Source organism: Marmota flaviventris, chromosome 15 (assembly GCF_047511675.1).
Source record: "Marmota flaviventris isolate mMarFla1 chromosome 15, mMarFla1.hap1, whole genome shotgun sequence".
NCBI classification, from domain to species: Eukaryota; Metazoa; Chordata; class Mammalia; order Rodentia; family Sciuridae; genus Marmota; species Marmota flaviventris.
In genome coordinates this window covers 15,215,391-15,224,539 of record NC_092512.1, presented here as the reverse complement: position 1 = coordinate 15,224,539, position 9,149 = coordinate 15,215,391, and the positions used below count along the sequence as shown (strand labels likewise).

Sequence of the window (9,149 nt, the reverse complement as noted above, 5' to 3'; positions counted from 1 at the left end):
GTCCTCCTCTGCAGTCCACTCACTCCTGGAGGATGGTCCAGGTCCCCGGCCTGGCCACAGCTCCTGGCACCTCCTCCCTCACTTCCCCTCCCTCCCCTCAGCCCTGTGCCCTGTGCCCTGTGCTCCAGCCAGGCCAAGCCCCGTGGGTGTCCCCTGAAGCCTGCAGGCTTGTCACGGACTGGACTGTACTTTCTTTACTGCCCCCAAGGTAAAGGCTTCAGTGCCCTCCCTCAACTTGTTCCCTGACCCTCAGGAAAGCCCACCCACCCCATGATCAACGGGAGCTCACTTTTGTCTGGGGTCTCGTTCCTCTCTCACATCCTCATATTGTATGCTTAGCGCTCTCTCTCTCTCTCTCTCTCTCTCTCTCGCTTCTTTTTAGGACAAACACGACCTACACCTGACACAGTCGTGGTCCGGGGGTCCTCACATGAGCCACGACAGAGTGGAGCTCAGCGACGGCTGAGTGGGAAGGGGTGGGTGCAGGACCCGGATGAGTAGGGCCAGATGGGGGCACGAGCACAGTTGCCTGGTGCGTTCCCAGGTTGAGAAGTGGTCCACATGAACCCTCCCTCCGTCCAGCATCCAGTCCAGCATCCCAGGTCCTTCGGGCTCAGTTCCCACAGCCTACCCCCGCCTCCGCTATCCACCCTCATCCTCCTGCCCCCAGTGGGCCCTGGGCTCTGAGGCCGCGTCTCGCTGCCCTGTTCTCCCTGTGTGGACTCCTCTTCCTCAACCTCCCCACCTCCCTGGGAGTTCTCCCCACCCTCAGGGCCTCGGTCAAACCTCTCAGAATCCACAGCTTTTCTCTGCTAGCACCTGTGCTTTGGGTTTCGCGGGCTCTTAGGAAAGCTTGTTGCCTTGTGTCTGTGTGTCGTAGGGTGGGGGCATGTATGTCATTTGTCTAACAAAATACATTTGCATCCACAGCTTGATACACTGCAGACAGTGTTCTACATGCTTCCACACATCGACTCGTTGCACACACCTAACCATCCTAAAAGGAAGGAATTAGAAGAGGGGAGGGGAGGGGAGGGGAGGGGGGATAGTAGAGGATAGGAAAGGCAGCAGAATACAACAGACACTAGTATGGCAATATGTAAATCAGTGGATGTGTAACTGATGTGATTCTGCAATCTGTATACGGGGTAAAAATGGGAGCTCATAACCCACTTGAATCAAATTGTGAAATATGATATATCAAGAACTATGTAATGTTTTAAACAGCCAACAATAAAAAATTAAAAAAAAAAAAGAAGGAATTATTACCGTCCCTGTATTATAGATTGTAAAACTAAAGCACAGGGAGGTTACGTTACTTGTCCATGGTTACACAGAGAGAAAGTTCTAGAGATAGGATTTGAGCCCAAGCAATGTGACCATGCTACTTATCGGGATTGCGTGCAAGTGCAGATGGGCTGCTCTCCCCAGGCCCCCAGGGAGGCTCTCAGCAGAGCAGGGGTGTATGTGGGAGGCTCCTTTGTCAATGCTGTGGGACAGAGAAAGTCAATTGCTGCAGGCTTGTCACGGGCTGGAGTGTACTTTCTTTACTGCTGGGCACATCTGGCCATGGAGGCGGTTCCAGAGGCCTGGCCTCTACCCTGACAGCCAACCCTGGGCCGGCCACGTGACATCAGTGTTCTCACGTGCAACTGACGAGGATGACACCTTTAAGGTTGCCCTGGGCATGTGGCAGGTGACTCCCCGGAGTGCCCTCAACAGTGCCTGGCGTGTGGTGGTCCTTGAGGAATAGCTGCGGCTCTGCCCAGAGCTCTTGCCCGCTCTCCTGGGCCTGAAACAATGTCGTCAGCCCTTTCCGTAGACGCAGTGGGGAGTGAGGTCAGGGCAGAGAATCCATCGTCACCAACTGGAACTGAAAACCAAGAGGTGCAGAGGCTCCTGGAAATGGGAGGAGAACTTGCCCGAAAACATTTGGCCCAGGGTTCTGGGAGGCCTGGCTCTGAGCAGGGCACCCTCTGAGGCCCCACGGGTTTGTGACGTGTGCCTCAGCAAAGGAACTGAAAAGGGGACCTGAAAGATGTGTCTTCGCAGTAGCAGGCCAGGGAGCCCCGGGGTGGAGGAGCGTCTCAGGCCCCAATCGCCGAACGGCGGCCTCCCAGGGATGGCGGCCTCTTGGGTGGACAGTCAGGCCCCAGTGGTGCTGTGGGCTGGGATCTGAATGGCAGATCCCCTCGGTTTAACTGTATGGTGTTCGATAAGATTAAAAGATGCCAACAATTACCATGTGTTTGCTACTGGAGATTTCTTACCAAAAATTTCCAGATCTCCAGCCACTGGTGGGCACCGTGGTGGGCCTTCCTGCCCAGCGGCTATCAGCAGGACAGAAGCGGCTGGTGCACGCGTGGTGGGTCCACTCAGCTCCTTTCCGCTCCAGCCCCAACCCCCCAGGCATTTGCAGGTGTGTTATGACAGGCAGGTGGGCCCAACACTCTGCTTTGACAGAAAGGGAACCGAGGCCCTGCCTGGCATGGTGGGCCCCATGACTTTACACCAGCACGCGGTGGAGCTCCGAGGAGACCCCAGGTCACCTGGCAGGTACTGTCACACCTCTGGATCTCTTCCTTTGCCTTGGTGTCCTGGTGGGAAGGGCAGAAGAGCAAGGGGACATGGTCGTCTTTTAGCTTTAGTTGATAATGATGGAGAGAAATAGCCAAATATCTACAAATATCAGACTTCACTGTCCGGGGATTCCTTTGGACAAACATGCTTGGAGGGTAGCCAGGGCCCTCTGGGTTGGCCCTTCCTGTGGTGATGGTCATTCCTGTTATAATTGCTGTCCCTCTACTCCAGGTGCTGCATGATGGAAAACAGCCTCTTTAGCCACAACCGGGCTAAAGATTTGCCGTCATGGTGGCCCAGGCTGTGCCCGTACCTTTTCTGTAATGCTGTCCCTCTCACTTTCACCTGATGACATCTTAAATGTGGCAATGTCAGGGGGGTCAGGCTTTAAGAAGCCACCCAAACGGATAGCCCAACATGAGAGCCTCGGCCCCCACCTGGACTGTCTTTGAGGACCAGAACTGGACATCTCCATCCTCCTGGCCCACGCCTGGCAGTGGCAAGCATTCCAAGTGAGTTTTGTGGAATGAAAAGTGTCGAGGTTCCAAGACGATGCTCTTGCTCACCTTTGCGACCCCGAGGTGTTTCTCACACTGGCTGACTTGCAGGGCGGAGGGAAGAGCAGCAGGGAGCAGCCTGTGTGGGCAGCCGGGAGTGACAGCCCTGAAAATGTGGGAGCATTTCCAGGGAGAGATGGCGCCCCCAGGGAAGGGACTGGAGGCCCCAGTGGGCCGTGGAGGGGAGGCGACTGAGTGTCACAGAAGGCAGGGGGAGGACGCTCTGGTGTGAGAGGCCCCACGCCCTCCTTCAATCTGAAAACAAGGGCTGGGCCTCGGCAAACTCCTGCCAAAGACACCCCCAGGTCTGTGTGGCATCCCCCATCCTGTCCTGGGGGCCGGGGGAAGCGGAAGTTAACCAGAGACAAATAGCTGTTGGTCCTTAACTGCCAAGGTTACAGTCTGACTCCCCTCGTCACTGGCGATGATCTCGGATGGGTGTGTTTTCTTGGCACAGTCTGTCTTGTTTCCAGGAGAAGTGGCCGAGCACAGACAGCCGGGGTAGGCAGCGAGGTTTCACTTGACCTTGCCTCGGTCAGCTGTGGCTGCTGTGACGGATACCCAGACAGTGGGACTCAGCCAACAGACATTTATGACCCTGAAGTCCAAGATCAGGGTGCTGGCAGGCCTGGGTCCTGGTGAGCGCTCTCTTCCTGGCCCATAGGCGGCCGCCTTCTCGCATGTCCTCAGGTGGTAGAAAGAGAGGCCGCTCGTTTTTTCTCTTCTTTAGAGAAGGTAGCCTCCCACGGGTGGAGACTCAGGACCTCGTCTGAACCTAGGACTCCCCACAGGCCCCACCTGCTAGTTCTATTATGTTGGGGGTGGGCGTCAACCTGTGAGTGTGTAGGGGCCACGCATCAGCCCATAGCAAGGTCATTGGGCTCAGTCTCCCTTAAATCAATGCACAAATCCCGAGGTCCACTTAGGGGACAGTGTGCCCTGTGCTCCCTCCAGTCACAGGAAGCCCACTGCCTCTAGGCCCTGTCTCACTTGAGTCTCTACCTGGCCCCCCTGGCTTAAAAGTCCTGGGGTGGCCCCTCACCCCTTCTCCTTTGACCTCGGCGTGAATCCCAGCTCTGCCGGGGTGCACAGGAGCCTGCAGCACTCACCCCCTGCTGTGCATCTTCTGCCCTCGCCACCTGCCTTCTAGCCCTCTTCCCACCTGCCCCCCAGCTGTCTCTTTTCCTGACAGGCTCTAAGCACCCCTGGGACTTGGCACCTGTGTCCCCCCTTCCCCTGCCTGGTCACTGGGCTGACTCTGACCTCTAGGCCATGCATGCCTCAGCTCAGGTGTCATTACCCTGATCCGGCCACCATCCCACTCTCGTCTGAATTAGATGCAACTTTGTCCTCCCACAGTGAACGGGGCCTGCACCTGCCACCTGTCACCTGAGTGCTCTAGTAACTGCCCGCTGAGGCTCCAGCTGCTGTCCCAACGGTGAGCTCTAGCCAGGAAGGGCCATGCCTGCCTTGTTAATGATGGTGTGTTCAGTGTCTGGCTCCAGGCAGAGGGGGCACTTGGTGACACTTATGGGAACGAGTCAAAAGGTGAATTAAGAATGTCATCCAAATGCCGAATGTTTTCTCTGATATAAGGTGATTGACTCATAATGGGGTAGGGAGGGAGAGCATGGGACAAATAGAGGAACTCTAGATAGGGCAGAGGGGTGGGAGAGGAAGGGACGGGGCAGGGGGTTAGCAATGATGGTGGAATGTGATGGACATCATTATCCAAAGTACAGGTGTGAAGACACAAATTGGTGTCAACCTACTTTATATACAACCAGAGGTATGAAAAATTATTCTGTATGTGTAATAAGAATTGCAGTGCATTCCACTGTCATGTATTTAAAAAATAAAATCAATAAAAAAAAAAAAGAAAGTCATCCTCAGGTCCATAACCTGGTCTCGCTGGTTCTGACAGTCTTGATGATGCTTCCTAAGTGGAATATATATATATATTTTTTAAAGTTGAATGTTGAAAATGGCTAACTGCTCACAGGAAGATGTTCATCTACTGTTCTAAAAAGGGATCGAAATACACAAATGGCTTTGTATTCTTCTGTTGCTACAGTATAAATGGACTTTCCCACCCTCTGGATGGATTTTCAGGTTCAGCACTCAGTGACAGAAGTGACTCTGGGAAAAATCACCTAATTTTTCTGTGTCTCAGTTTCCTCTTCTCTAAGATGGAGATACTAATGAAACTCATCTGGGTTGTTGTGACAATCAGTCTACATGTTTAAAAAAGTGCTTGGAGTAGCCCCACACCAATAGAAGCATGAAATACAAATTGTTAAATGAAGTAAATAAAATGCAGATTTCACCCACAGCATGGTGGTCTCCTAGAGGTTGACTCCCTCCTGGGGCAAAGCTTTGGCATTGTCCCAACGCAAGGCAAGTTCAAGGCAGAGGTGTGTTCATTTTCAGTGTGTCCGTCCTCTGTTCTTTCCCTCTTTTCACCTTCTGTGGTGTTTTGTCCTTCAAAGTCTCACCTTTTTTCCTTCTTCACCATCTAGCAACAATTTCTTTCCTTTCTGTTGAAGGTCAGTTCATACTCGAGTGTAAATGATAGGGTTCCACGTGACTCCAAAATCAATGCCTTAACATGAAGTGTCCTGAGTAGCCTGGAGTCCAGGAGGGCAGGGACCACACACTGTCCACGCTGATGTTCTCCTTGGCTCTGCTTAGCCCGCGCCGGCCTGATTCACCATGTTTATAGGAGAGGAGGCGGGGGAAGGGCCAGACCAACCAAGTCAAACATGGAGAAATCCTGGAGAATCACTGGGTGGAGAGGGGACGATGTGCCACCGGCATTGAAAAACAGTGATGAGTTTAGAATAAAAAAGTCAAGATCCTGGCCAGCTCACACTGCCACTCTAAGGCTATGGAGCCTCAGATGCCACATGATCCGACCTCAAAGGAGAACTGTGGTTTAAGAGTCCGGGTGGCAGTGGCCAAAGATTTAGACAGCAGAGCTCAGCGGGGGACCCTTGGCAGGAGGCCGCTTGGAGCCTGAAATGACACCACTGTTTGAAGTTACATGCAATCAAAGAAAAATGCAGAGCGAGGGGGAGAAAAACCACTTAAAATTCAGGGTTAGCATCCCTTGCCAAACTTTTTTTTTTTTTTTTTTTGAAGGAGGGAGGACCCGATCCAAAGCCCATGAAGCAAACAGGAAAGTGGCGTCTGAGCCGAGCTGCTCTGTGGGCAGATGGCGGCCTCTTGGGTTTCAGAATGAGTTGGTTGTTGCATAAACAAGGCCCACTCTTCAGAGCTACCCCATGCCTGGCGCTCGGGTCCCTTCCTGTCCACGTGCTTCAAGGTCATGCCCTGCCCTTCGGGCCCTTCAATCTGGGCACTGCCTGGTCACTTGCAACCTGCTGCTCAACAGTGTCTCAGTCAAAACTCATGATCCCAAGTGGTGCCACAGGTGGTCAGGTGTCTTTTACAAAAGGTAAACCCGGAGTTTCATCTGGGTGGGCTTCCTGCACAAGGTCAGCTGGGTGGGTTGCCTGCACAAGGTCAGGTGCAGAGGAAACGGCCCAGGTAAGAGCAGGACACAGGGTCCGGTCCTGTTTGGTCATTTGGCAGGAGAGTCAGACAGCAGGAAAGAGGAAGGCATGGCTGACCTTTGAGGGGTGGTGTGAAAACCCTACCCGAAACGTCCCCTGTGGCTGCTGTGTGCCTCTGAGTGACAGCCAGCGCCATGCGCATGAACACAGCCGGCTCCACATCCTGCCAGCAGCAGGGCTTGGGGCCAGTCTCTGAGCATCACTGAGCTGCGGCTTCCTCGCCTGCAAAGTGCAGATGGTAGTCGGTCTGCCCCTCGGTGGGGGGGGGGGGGGGAGAGCTAACGCCTGTGAAGTGTTCTGAGCGGTTCCCAGTGACAAGAGTGTCACAGTGTCAGCACTTTCATAGTCACGTTGTGAGGGACTTATTTATTTTTATTCCCATTTTACAGATGATGAAGCAAGACACAGAGAGGCCATTTGTCCCAAATCCAGTGAAGAAGGAGAACTGGGGTTTGACCTGGGGCTTCTGATGCCTAATCTGTGTTACTCGAGGCCATGTGCATTTGTCTTTGTGCCACGGGGCTGGGACCTGCCTGCCTCTGCCGACACCGAGTGGTTATACAGTGTGCCAGGACCAGCACTGGCAGGAACCCCGCCGGGTGGTCAGGGCCGCTGGGCTTCCTCTCGACGTTTCCCTACTGGTGGAGCCTCCGGCCTCCCCTCCACCTGCCCTGTTGGCTCTAACTGAACTGTTCCCAGCGCCTGGGGAATAGGGACCGCCCCTGAGCACGGCCATAGCCCGGCCACTGGAACCCCACCCAGGCCCCCGAGCATGGGAGAGATCAGTTTGTAGACCTCCTTCGGGTTCCCCAGGTCTTTCCTTTTGCTGGGTGGCTCTGAGGTCAACATCATGGTGAGTCCCAGCAGGTACACCCCCGAGTCCTAAGACTGGAGTCTGAGAGGGAAGATCGTGGTAACCAGAGTCATTGTGATGAATGCACGGTTACAAATGGAGGTAAGGTATCTGAGGGAATGAAAGAGGTTTGGGAGAGTGAGGAGTGAAGAAAACTTGACTTGGGAGTCAGGAAGCCTCCTCAAGAAGGTGATGCTTGAGCTGTGATCTGAGAGGCAGTGGGAGTCAGCTAGTGGCAGGAGGAAGACAGAGCTCCCAGGCACACTGAAGGGCAAGTGCAAAGGCCCTGGGGAAGAGAGATTTTGGTTAGGTGAGAATGCAGAGGGACAGGGACGTGTGAGTTGAGGCTAGGGACAGGCAGGGGCTGGTGTCAAGAGTCCCAATGTTACTTTAGTAAAGGCCCATTTCAAAGGAAATGGGGAGCCACTAGAAAGCTCTAATTTGGGAGGTGACAATGAGGAGTTCATACAATTGGGTTTATATTTTTAAAGGATTCCCAAGGCTGTTGACTGGATGGGAAGGGTCTTAGTTTCAAGAGACTAGTCAGAGGCTATGGACTTGGGAGAGGTGAGGGTGCACCATGCTTGAGACCAAGGTGGGGGGGGGGGTGATGGAGATGGATCTGTGAGCTCTTCCTAGGTAAACCCCGTCCCAGGTTTATGATAGACACTGGCAATACAGACGTGGGTACAGCGTGAAACCCTCTTCCAAGGGAAGAAAGAGGGAGCTACACCATGACAGAGGCGTGTGACAAACTCAGCTGGCTGTGTTGGAGGAGGGGAAGTGGCCGCAGCTTTGGCCACAGCCTGGCGATGGGACTTCCTGCTCTTCCCATCAAGAGACCAAGGCCACGTCCCTACCCTTCCCATCTGGGCTGGTCTCTTTTGTCAGTAAACCTGGAGAAGTGATGGCGGGTCAGTGTTGAGCCTGGGCCTTCTGTGCTTCCACCATTTCTAGGAGAACAAACCCAGGCAAACCTCCCTAACAACAAGACAGATGGCCCAATTACCTCTGTCACACTGGCTGATGGAAGGACAACTACCAGATATGCAACCAAACATCTTAGAACAGCGACCCCCAGGTATGTGGCCAGAGGAGCTCAGGAGCCCGAGCCAGTTCAACCAAGATCAGCCGAGCCTGCCCCAGAGGAGCAGAGCGGTTCATCCAGCAATAGCCAACACTTACTGCTTAAAGCAAGCATTGGCCAACAGCGGCCTGTTGGCCACCTGTTTTTATTTTACCTAAAGTTTTATTAAAATGCAGCCATACCATTTATTGGTGTATCATCTACAGCTTCTTCAGAGTTACCGAGTCAGAGCTTGTATTGCAACAGAGACCACATGATATGCAGAGCCTTGAATGTTACTATGTGGCCCTTGAAGAAAGTGCTTGCTGACCCCTGGGTTCAATCTATTGAGTCTGGGGTGGTTTGTTACACAGCGCTTGCTAACTGATATAAAGGGGCCCGGGAGGCACAAAGGAAGGGTGAGTTGGCTTTCCACGGACCACGACATGGAGTGGCGGAGACAGGCTGAGTGGAGGAAGTGACGCTCACTGTGTCTTGAGCTGTGAGTCAACCGGGCT

The 9,149-nt window shown here is 53.6% G+C and overlaps 2 long non-coding RNA genes across 2 annotated transcripts; both read left to right on the top strand.

The window, feature by feature from the left end:
* Positions 1–2,832: 2,832 nt before the first annotated feature.
* LOC114101186 (uncharacterized) lies at positions 2,833–5,415 on the top strand. Its single transcript, XR_003584243.2, has 3 exons — positions 2,833–3,092; positions 4,497–4,575; positions 5,212–5,415. It is a non-coding gene; the product is annotated as an uncharacterized lncRNA (long non-coding RNA).
* Positions 5,416–7,033: 1,618 nt separating this feature from the next.
* LOC114105824 (uncharacterized) lies at positions 7,034–8,840 on the top strand. The gene is made up of 2 exons (XR_003585100.2): positions 7,034–7,667; positions 8,523–8,840. It is a non-coding gene; the product is annotated as an uncharacterized lncRNA (long non-coding RNA).
* Positions 8,841–9,149: the final 309 nt, after the last annotated feature.